Raw genomic sequence first — 12,487 nt, forward strand, 5'->3', positions numbered from 1 at the left:
AGTTACATTGTTTTGAGTTAAAGCGTTTTAATTAAATTATTAAATCACATACTTTTTGCTCAAAGTGTATCCACCAGCCAAATATCTTTCCTCTGAGAATTTTACTCCTGTATAATTTTCTTTTCTAAGTTTGTTTTTCAACAACAGATCAATTCATTCATGAAAACCCATTTCATACTGAACTGTAATGATAAGGGTTAGAGACCAACCTTTTTCTTTTGTAAATGTGCAGTGTCTCTAAAGTTGCATTTGGAAACACTGTGACAGTTTATAATACAGTTTTGTACCACAGGAGGCTATTTTGATCAATGACAGACCACACACATGACACTAGCCCTGTAAGATTATAATGTAACCATTACGTGTACAGTCATAATATGATTGTGTAAACAAACTTGTTGTCCTGACAATCAAAAAAACATGTGGTAAGAAAAATAGTGGATACAGTTGTGTATGGTATATAATACTTGAAACTTACAAAAAGCAATTATGCTATTGGTTTCTATATTTACTATATTATAATTTCTATTTTTCACTTGTGTTCTTCTATTTTTATATGATTTGCTGATTTATTGTAAAGCAGGATTCTGTGTTATCCTCATGTTTACACCTCATACACCTCATGCTTACCCATCTGTTGATAACATCATTTTTTCATGTTGTTTTGTTCATCACTGTTCTGGGAGTAATAGGTTAAATCAGAAATATATTCATTCTAACTTAGGTATGGAGTTAGCTACACGATCTAAGTGTGTTTAAAGACATTATGGTGTTTATACACCACGAAATTGCCCAGCAATGCATATCTCAGATTCTTTGAACATATGAAACATATATTATATACAATAATTGTACATAAAATGTAGAAGAATTTTCTAGATAAAATATAAAGCATCTAAATTTGATTATACAATGATAAATACATGTAATTACTGCAAAGACCACGTCAGTCAGGGTTGCAGCAGGGTTAAGCCAGGAGCTTGGGACTTCATCTGGCTCTCCCACAAGGGTGGCAGGGAGCCGAGTGGTTTGATCATCTTCAGTTGTTTTCCATTTGCATAAGCAAAAATTGAATGTGAAGGGGATCAAACACTTTCTCATTAAATTCTTCATCACTGTCGCTACTGCCATTTTCTTCAAGAAGGTTCTTGATTTTCTTTTACATTTCTTCAGTGACACATTAGTCATTCAGTAGCATGTTATTTATTTCATGTTGTTTTTAATTTCTTCTTTTCTTCCTGTTTTTGATTTTGTATTGTGGCTTTTCATTTAAGAGGACGTACAGTAACTCTGTAATAGAGACTGTCATATCCAGATGGGAGGATACAACACAGTATGCATCTCTACTTCCAGACCAAGGATGGACTCCCAATGAAACTGTTAATGAAGCTTTGACAATAGGATGCTGGACTTCCATTATCCATGCCCACAATGATGGACATATGACTGTTTATGAAGAATTATGCTACTTTGGGGGAAGGGAATTTGGGGAGAGTCAAGAGAAATCTCAAGGCCTATAGAACTGTATCATAAAAATGATAATAATAATTAAAATAGTAAAAATAAACAAACAACTTCATTAAAAATAAAAAAAACTTCAAACAGGGCTCTGATAGGAAATATTAATGTCACAAGTAGCAACTTAAGTTGGTGTTCTATAATACAGTAGTAGTACAACATTAAGCAGCCCCCCAAAACAACTTGTTAAAGTTTATAGCTGGTTTACAAAAACTTTTGCACATTCAATGTGACACTATTTAATGAGTCTAAATATGTCCATCACCACAATCAACTTGATGTTTGACATGAGCTATATAAAATTAGTGTTGTTCATATGGATGATTTGTCTTCTTATTTCAGACATCAGAACTTATTTTTTTATCAGTTGTATTTTCAGGCAATTTAAGGAACTATATACGATTCTGCAAACTTTTGAAGTAGTTATTTATATTTTGTTGTACTTAGCTTGTTTATGTCAGCATAACTCCCATGAACTTCACACACAAGTAAAATAATCTTATTGTGTGGCACATTTGCAATTATCCATGTAACCGTATTTAGTATATTTGTGGTAGGAGTGCATTATAGTATATTGAGTATTAAAATAATCTTAGTATAATTCTGTTGGTCTGGAAACTAAAGAATTTTTTGCAGATGAACTTCATGTTGCAAATATCAAAAACTTTGTCTTGCTTCATTTGCTACATTTCATGGTTTTTTGTTTTGGTTTTTTCCCCAGCACTCCAGAAACAGCATCTTTATTCGGGCCCAGGTGCCACACACCCACCCCTCAACCATGTGGGGTGGAGGTACAAGGCTCTGTCGGCCTGCAGGCTGCCATGATTATATCCGCCCACTGGACGTCAATGTTTCCCAGGCTCCAGCTGATGCTCAACGTGTGGCAAGGCTTGGAGACAGAGTTGGAGGGTGCCACAGGGCTCCTGAAAACAGGTTGGAGGGTGCAGACACAATCCCATAGCACTGTCTGGGGTGAGCGTCATGCACGGCTGTGTTCAGAGTGGCAGGGATCAGCCAGGACTAGGCTGGTTGCATAGAATGGTAGCAGGAAGTGGCCGAGTTTCGATTCCCATATAGTTGTATATTCAATATTATTGAAATAAAGCATACCCACTTGAGTCATTGGCTTCTGAGTTGACAGACATGCATTTTAAACAAATGCAGTGCAGGGTAGATTTCCTGGAGAATTGTTATTTGGGGGCTAGTATCAACATAAGAAAACAACTGAATCCCCCCACAAATACCACATTAAAATCAAAATCTTTCCAGTTAAAATTCCCTTCGATAGATTCTGATAATGTCCATAATCACTCTAATTCTATTACCACAAAAGAGCATCTGATGGAAATGAAACTGAAGAGAAATGAAAACTTCTAAACTGACCACAGTTAGAAGTGTCAGTGAATGTAAAATTCTTCCAAACCCGGTCCATCTGACCTCAGATAGGCCCCAACCATTTACTTTACTTTTAATGGAATCTTGTGTGTATGGCAAGTTTATTTGCAGGTACGCTTTATTAGCAACTTGAAAAGATAAAAATCTTTATTTTTTTTTATTAACATGTGAAAGTCTACCTGCTTCTCTGTATATTCCAAAAAACATGATTTAACCCTCAGTAATAGCATTCTTGTTGTGAGGGAGCATTTTGTAATGTTTCTTTTTAATTTAATTTCTAGATTGTTGACAGTCTATACTTTGAGAAAGTACAATTAAATGTATTTTTCTCATTTTGCCAATAATGATCCTTTATTATTGTTTTACACTTTATTTTGTCATTCAAAGCAGACAGCATGTAAATGTCTGAGAATCAGTAGGGGCTTGGGGCCGTCCTCAAACCCAACATGGCAAGGTAAATTTCAGGAATGCACCTACGATCTGTCAAATCTTGGAAGAAAGAAAATAAAAAAACTATAAATTTTTGCAGGTATCTATAATTTTTAAAAGATTTTTTTTTGTAAAGTCATTTATACAGAGAGGAGGAGAGACAGAGAGGAAGATCTTCCACCTACTGATACACTCCCACTCCCCAAATGACCACAGTGGCCCGAACAGAGCTGATCTGAAGCCAGGAGGCAGGAGCCTCTTCTGGGTCTCCCAAAGGTGCAGTTCCAAGGGTTTGGGCCATCCTCAACTGCTTTCCCAGGCTGCAAGCAGGGAATTGAATGGGAAGCGGGGCCTCAGGCACATGGACCGGTGCCCATATGGAATCCCGGCACATGCAAGGCTAGGACTTAAGCCTCTAGGCTACTGTGGTGTGTTACCCATAACTTTTTTTTTTTTTAGCTCATGGAAAAACAAAATCATAAAAATATTTTTAGTGTTAGGGTCCGGCGCAATAGCATAGCAGCTAAAGTCCTCACCTTGAACGCCCAGGATACCATATGGGCACCGGTTCTAATCCCGGCAGTCCCACTTCCCATCCAGCTCCCTGCTTGTGGCCTGAGAAATCAGTGGAGGATGGACCAACGCCTTGGGACCGTGCACCTGCGTGGGAGACCCGGAAGAGGCTCTTGGCTTCGGATTGGCTCAGCTCCAGCCGTTGCGCTCACTTGGGGAGTGAACTATCAGAGGGAAGATCTTCCTCTGTTTCTCCTCTTCTCTGTATATCTGCCTTTCCAATAAAAATAAATAAATCTTTAATATATACATTTAGTGTTAGTTCTCATAGCTCTGTAAATAAAAAGATGTTCAGCAAATGTTTTGATTGACAATCTGAAAAAAATTCTACCATTAAGTAAGCTTTTAACAGCAAAGACCTTTGATAGCCTTAAGTTTTTTTTCTGGATTTCTCTGCATTGTTCCCTGGAGTGAATAAACATTAAGGCTGATTAAGCCGGTTATTAAAATTAAACTGCCCCAGTCAAAATAAATGACCTTAGCACGAACAAAGAAATTTGAGAATTTTTATTAATTCTTTGTGTTTTCTTCTTCTTTTTTTTTGTTTTTTAAGATTTATTTTTATTGCAAAGTCAGATATACAGAGAGGAGGAGAGACAGAGAGGAAGATCTTCCGTCCGATGATTCACTCCCCAAGTGAGCCGCAACGGGCCGATGCGCACCCATCCGATGCCGGGAACCAGGAACCTCTTCCGGGTCTCCCACACGGGTGCAGGGTCCCAATGCATTGGGTCGTCCTCAACTGCTTTCCCAGGCCACAAGCAGGGAGCTGGATGGGAAGTGGAGCTGCCGGGATTAGAACCGGCGCCCATATGGGATCCCGGGGCATTCAAGGCGAGGACTTTAGCCGCTAGGCCATGCCGCCGGGCCCTGTTTTCTTCTTTTATATTAAAGAAGATGTAGTGTTTGGTAACCATGTGTTTGCTTCATACACATATTACCAATGAATAAGATGTTAATAATTAAAATATAACACATAATAGAGTCCCACAAGAAAAGCATGCTTTTTCTGTTATGTGGTACACAATACAGAATATAGAAAATGTATATTGATGAGATAGACCTCTTTTAATAGGGAACTGTGGGCTATACACTTGTTGAATATTATTATTGATTGTGTATTAAATCTGTGATTATGAAAGGAATTTAAATAATATTTTCGCAAAAAGTGAAGAGAAAGGAAAAAAAGGAGGGGACTTTGGGGACTGGCTACTTCTCAGAATTTTACCTAGGAAATACATGAAACCCGGTCTCTTCATATTCATAAATATGGTAAAGGTAGTGAAAAATAAAGTATGTTAAACTGAGTATAAAGTAAAAGTCAAAATATCAAAGATGAAACAAAGCAAGCAAACACAGTGTATGCTGTAGTTGTGTACTCCATGTAAAACACAGAGGAGACATGCTATAAACAAAAGCGGTTTTTAAAAGTTTAACTATTTACTAGCTTTAAAAATTTATGTTAAAGGCAGAGTGAGAGATGGAGAAGGAGAAACACAGAGCAAAAGCTTTCTCGTCTTTCACTAGTTCACATTCTAAATGGCCGCAGGAATTTGGAGCTATGTCTCTTTGACATGGTGTCCATGTCCCAACTAGGTGGGCTATCTTCTGCTGCTTTGTCAGGAGGGAACCGGAATGGAAGAAGAGAAGTAATGACTTGAATCCACATTCTGATGTGGGACGCTGATGTCAAAGACAGCCTGTTGCCCCGCTGCGCACGTTGATGTCAGACCTGGAGGTCTTCAGCCTCCACACGCCGCCTCTCAGAGCGCACATTCACAGCCAGCTGTTACGAACTCCAATATAGGATGTAAATGTCTTAAATACTGCAGCAAATAGCTGTCCCACTGATTGTTGTTTTTGTTATTTTTTTCTTTAAATAAAATTAGATATTTCAGAATGCATTAGTTTTTAAAAAAAAAACATGAAATGGAATAGAGGAAAGTTAAACTTGGGTGTAATAAAACATTGTCTAAGGTGGATTGGATTAAGATAAAGAGCTAGCAAACAGAATGATGATTTGTTTGAAAATGACCACGACTACTGACACATTCTATACCTTGGTTGAGACATTTAAAATACCTAAGGTTTAATCTCATCGTCTGTTGCATGAGGATAATTACACTACATTGTATTTTACAAATAAATCCTTTTAAAAGCCCGAAACTAATTGAACTCAATCTTATTCATCTGCCTCAAAGAACAATATTTACTGTAGCTTCCCCTGAGAAAATTAAAAGTTTTTCCTTTGTTTTGTGTTATGTTTTTCTTCGTATATGGGACAGGGCGATGTGTAGGGTTGATGGGGTTTATATGACTATCCCATATTTCGATTCGTTAAATATTTTCTTTGAAAATCATAGTGTGCTTGCAAACACATCCTCGGTATCTGAAAATTGCACCATCTCACAGAATAATAAATGTGTCTACTGATTCTCTGAGGAGAGACATCGTGGAAAAGGCAGGTGCTGTTCTTCATTAAGAATTCATTAAGTGTTCTTTTAGAGTAAATTTTGCCATGATTCACTGAGGACATACATATTGCTAGCTTTATTAAATTGGTAGGAAGAATCATTTCCAACCAATGGGCAGGTTTGTCTTCCAATCCCTAATTCAGATGTCTAAAGCATAAAGTGGTTTTCAAGAATTTCTAACTGAAGAATGTCCAGATCTATGTTAAGACATTTCTTTCTTCCTCACCACTCACAGACACGGTGGAATGTCAGAGCCATTCTGCCATTTTCAGCTTTTTATTTTTTTAAATAATAAGTATTTGTGATATTTCTACTTGCTTTTCTTATATATCTGTGCTTTTCACTAGGTTTTACATGTGCCTACTTTAAACATGGGCAGAGTACTGTATTAGATCCTAAGGGATACAATGAGGAATATACAATTTAAAGAAGAGTAAATAAATGATGAAGCTTTATTTAGTAAATGAACCATAATCATACTCTCCAGAGAAAGAAAAACATAGTTGTCAATTATGTTTCCAGAATTTATGAACAAAGCAGCTTAAATCAAGGTTTGTTTGTTTTGTTTTATTTTGTGTTGTACTTGAAAGCTCTTATATCTTACTGGTTCTGTAATTCTAACATGCAGTAGAATTTGAATGTTTTAATTAAATACAATCCTTCACTTTTGTTTTTGATATTAGAACAGAATGTTTCATCTAGATAATATGTTGTCATCTATACCTCCTTAAAAGGAGAAACTACCCCTTATGAAATCTGGATTTTCAAGGTTTGACAAAGAGCCCCCTGTTTGGGAGATGCTCAGTACATCCCAGTGAATTTTTGACTCTTATTCATAGTGAAAACTAAGCTGAGAAAATTAGAATGATTTGTGCAAAACTGTTGAACCAGAAATCAGTAGCAATCCTTTGGGCTACTCATGCCTTTAAATGTCCTATCCTGATGATCTGTGTTCTCTCTGTAGTTCAGACTTTCATGTATGCATGACTCTACTTAAATCCACTGCTATATATTTTAATATTTAGTTATCTTTTTGAGTATTACTATTCTGTTCTTAATGAATATTACTCTCAGTATCTCTGACTACCATCATCAACTCATCCTTGTATTATACTCTGCATTAGACCACAGGCAGAGCAGACGGGACATAGCATGAGGAAAGAATTAATTAGATGTATTTTCAAAATTTAAAAAGTTAGAACCTGACATGCATAGTACTTTGCTTTTATCTACTGGGCAGTGTTTAATTTCTTTTGCTTTTTTGAAAAAAAAAATGTGTTTGCTCATATTGGACTCACCCTACCTCCTGATTGAAGTGTTTTTTTTTTCAAAGATTGTGTTGTATATTATTGTTTCCTCCATGCTTTGGAGCATGTAGCAGAGTGGCTCATGCATATGTAAGAGCTCTAAGTGAGCTCTAAATATTTACGGGATATTCAATATTCTTGTTTAAGAATGTGACGTTTGAGAATTTAAGACTCACAAATCATTTGTTAGTTTCTTATCTTCGCTGATTTGCCTTTCTAAGATTCTGAAGAGCTTTTCTTTTCCTTGAAAATGGTAGCAAGTATGCTTCTGTGGATCATTTTCTTATGTCACATATCTACAAGCCAGATTACTCATAGGTCTCTACCAATTTAAATCTTTTTATAATGAAGTTTGATTGCGATTGGCTGCATCTCACAGATGTTGGATATCTTCCTGAAAGTGAAATGCTTTTGTCAGAAGCATCTATTTTAAAGACCTATTAATAACTCTTAATAATAAACAAAGAGAAAACAATTGCAATTGTGGCGAATGTAGGGATAAAAGGTAAAAATAAATGTCCTATTTTATTGTTTCATTAGCTACTTACTTAGAGGTGTGAGTTAAAGATTTACAGCATACAAGAATAGTAAACTTGTCTCCATACATCTTAATGCAAAAATTCATATTTTAAGATCAAGTACATATAAAAGTGTCTCCAGAGCCTTCACTCATTAATTTTTCTATTCCTGAATGCATAATCCTTAACGTTATGGAAAAAAGAGGTCAATACATTCAGTTAAGATTCAAAGACAATCAAGTATGGCTAGAAATATGTTGACAATGCTTTTGCCAAGTTGCAAAAATGAAACAATTAATATGTATATTTCTCAACTAAAAATTATATTTAATTTATATAGACATTTCACACCTCTATGTTTATATTCATAAAGACCCACTCAAGTTCCCTAAATAAAGGTTAGCGTAGTTGTAAAATAGGCTAATCCATCGCCTGTAGGCACCAGCATCCTGTATGGATTTCATTCATGTCCCTACTGCTCCACTTCCTGATCCGACTCCCAGTTCATGACCTGGCAAAATAGCGGAGGATGGTCTAGGTCTTTGGGCCCATGCAACCACTTGAACTGGCCCAGCTCTGCCAATTGCTGCCATTTGAGGAGTGAACCAGCAGTTGGAAGAACTCTCACTTTGTCTCTTCTCTTTCTGAAACTTGAACTTTCCAAGTAAAATAAATATTATTAGCATTAGCATTAGTATTAGTATTAGTATTAGTATTAGTATTAGTATTAGTATTAGTATTATTTCCAATGAACTTAGGATATATGTCCTGAAGATAAAATTATCGTACTTGTTTTAACTGAAGTAAATTCATCTGGAAAATTTAACAAGGTACTTCTTAATTTTAATTGGTTATCCTGATGAATATGGCTGAAATATGTAACAGTTTAGGTCTTCATTTTATCACCTGTATGTTGAAGAAGCCTATTTGAGGATAAGCCTAATTACAGTATCCCATTCAACTCCAGATTTCTGCGATTTATGTCAAACATAATTTACTCTTCAGAGCTATCCAGCAGCAATAACAGCAAAACAAAAAAATACAGAAAAAAAAAAGAAAAACACTGAAAGAAACAAAGTTCTGAGCTATGTGTTTGCTAAAGATTAGCAATTTAGAAGTTTTGGTGTGTTGTAGAAAATCCAATGTTTTCATTGTATAATATAGCTTGTCTTGAAAACTCATTGAGCCAACTGAGGTCTAGTCAATTACCAGTACCATTTATAGATTCTATAACTCTATAATCTATTAAAGTTATTTGAAAGTATATTAACACTTGCATTGTTTTCCACCTAGATGCTGTATTACTTCTTCCACACATCATGACAAACAACAGACAAGCTTTTATGGTGGTGTGATCCACAACTGATTCGATGTTTAGCTTTGGCTCTTTTTTCCCTGATATGTCTGAATAGTAAACCAAATTCTCCTGCGCAGTAAGGAATTAGGTTATTTGTTAGTGTGTTTTGCCGTCCTGTAATCGTATTCATACTTGCCTAGAAATGGAAAACCCTGTCCCATTTTCACCAAGATACTAAAATAACAGGTGTGATTATTTCAGGAAATCAAGTGACAGATTTGAAGTTGAATAATCTTCCTCACTGTTTTTCACACGTCTACCCAGGAAACTAAAACTAAAAGCAAGAGAGCCAAATAGGTCAAATACATTAAACTAAGTCTGTAACTAGAATTAGCGTTTCAGGCCTCCAAGTATAACAATAATAATAATAAATACCAGAGACAGGAAAGCTAAAATAGGAAGAAAATGAAATATTAAAGCAAGCCCATTTCAGCTGAAATTATTGTATTCACTATATTAGAAAATGCATTGTGTCTTTAGCATTGAGTAAAATGAAAATAACAGGTATATATATTTTAGAATCATGTGAAGACCATGGTTGGACACATTTGTTTGCCAACATGGAACTAACATTTATGCAAAGATATATTTAAATTGTAATATGTTGATATAATGTTGAACTTGTAATACAGAAAAATATATATACTTTTTCCATGGGATTTGTGGTGATTAAGTAATCCAAAATTTTTGATATTAGATCAAGTGTGACTGAAAATCAAGTACTTTTGAGGCTATAATTGCAGGAATTATCCAGGATAGAAATCATATAGGAAAAAACTTACATCTACCTATTGATATAACAGGATCAGGTTTTAAAGAAATCAGTCATAAGACTCATAAAAAGGCAAAAAAAATAATGTGTTAGATACTTTGAAGGATGATGTTACAAATTATTAGACAACAAATATTGAAAAATACTGTTAACTACTATCAAACAGTAAGATTCTTCTGAGCGGGCATTGTGGCATAGTGGGTGAATCATCCAACTGTGACAACAGCATGGTATGCATGCACTCTTTTGAGTTGTAGTGCTGCACTTCTGGTCCAGCTTTCAGCTAATGGTCTGGAAAAAGCAGCGGAGCATGGCCTAAGTATCTCGGCCCCCGCAGCTCATGTGAGAGATCTGCAGCAAGCTCCTGGATCCTCGCTTCAGCCGAATCTAGTGTTGGAATTCGCAGCCAGGTGGAGAGTGAGCCAGTATATGGACCTCCCTCTGTTGTTTCTCTCTCTGTGTGTGTGTGTGTGTTTGTAACTTGATTTTCAAATAAAATAAATCGTTGAGAAAAAAAAGTTCTTCCATTAGATTATAGTTCACAGGAAAAATTAAATATGTGTGAAATATTTTTCTTTTTCTTTCTGGATTTATTATCTCATATAGCTTTTCCTTTGGTATAATCCTCGATTAATAATTTGGTTCCACTCTTTTTTAGAGTTCCATGGCTTAGGACCTGTCATTTTCCTTTAACGGAGCATTATCACCAAGTTCGACATTGTACACTAGCTGCTGCATCCTCAGATGAGCCTATGTTCCTTACCATTGACTTCCCAGAACTGAATACATCTTTCTTATAACAGCTACTCAGTGTTTTCACATAATTGATATTAGCACTTATCAAATACAGATCTTTCACATTGTATTTTAAAAATTCTAAGTAGTTACTAAAAGGAGTACATTGATCACATTAATGTGTCAAAAATCCAAAAAAATTCTACTCTTCAATATTCATAAAACATTTATTAACAAACCCAAATGTATGTAATTGTGTTGTTAAAATAGAAGTGGTTTACGTTAACTTCTAAACGGTATTTGCTACCAACTTTTACTAATTTAGAATTCTATGGATAATTATAAATGAATAATACTGGATTGCAGAAAGTTAAAACTGGTTATATTCTGCTAAATCATCTTGTAACCTCGAGCAGAAGAATTTAATAAAATATGATCAAGGAATATAAACTGAAACTATTCACACTGTAGCATTCTTTGGAGGTGTCTGCATTAGAAACTACTCTAATTTTAATACAGGCTTGTGAAAGACCCCCGATATGGGTGTCCCTCCTTTGGAGAGGCCCCTCCCAAGGAACAACGAGACCACTTGTGCGGATGCAAACAGCAAGAGGTTTATTCAGATACACAGGTACCTGGGGCAACAAAGTCTCTTGGAAGACTTGCGCGCCCTAGGTTGGGGTCTGGGGGTTTTTATGGGGTTCAGGAGCAGAAGCGCAATTACAGAAGCAAGAAGCATAGTTACAGGACTCTGATTGGTGGACTCCTATAAGGCCAGGGTCATGATGATGGCAATTTTATTTTAGTACCGGGGATTTTTAATAATGACTAGTTTAGCCTTGAGTTGGTTCCCTATCTCTGATAACAGCTGAGTTGGCGCTGAGTTAGCTCTCTTTCCTAATATTTCTGCCTTATTTGGGGGCCAGATGTTTGGCCACGGATATGAGGCAAGCTTGCCCTGTCCTTGTCCGCTTCCTTTCCAGAGATCCTGTCATTCTTAGTTTTAAGCCTTGCAAAATGGCGTTGCTGCTGCTAAAGCTCATGCTTTTTGGTGAGGGTCTTTCATTCCCCCCTTTTTCTTCTAACTCCGAATGAAATCTTTCATTCGGCTAGATGGTAGTGGTTTCTATTTCTAGGATATCTGGATCATCTTGTTGGATTGTACGGTACCGGGATCGAGCGATCTGGTATGGTGCAGAATGTAAGGTTACTACTAAAGTCTGAATAAGTGCGAATCTGTTATTAACAAATGCAACTAATTTCTTGTAAATACAGGGTCCAAAAAACAAAATTAGGAGAAAAATAATTAGGGGTCCCATTATTGAGGTTACTAGGGTAGTGAACCAAGGTGACCGGTTGAACCAATTCTCGAACCAACCCCGTTCTGACTCTAGTAGGTGTTGCCTTTG

This window comes from Ochotona princeps, chromosome 12 (genome assembly GCF_030435755.1).
Source record: "Ochotona princeps isolate mOchPri1 chromosome 12, mOchPri1.hap1, whole genome shotgun sequence".
In the NCBI taxonomy this organism is placed as follows: Eukaryota; Metazoa; Chordata; class Mammalia; order Lagomorpha; family Ochotonidae; genus Ochotona; species Ochotona princeps.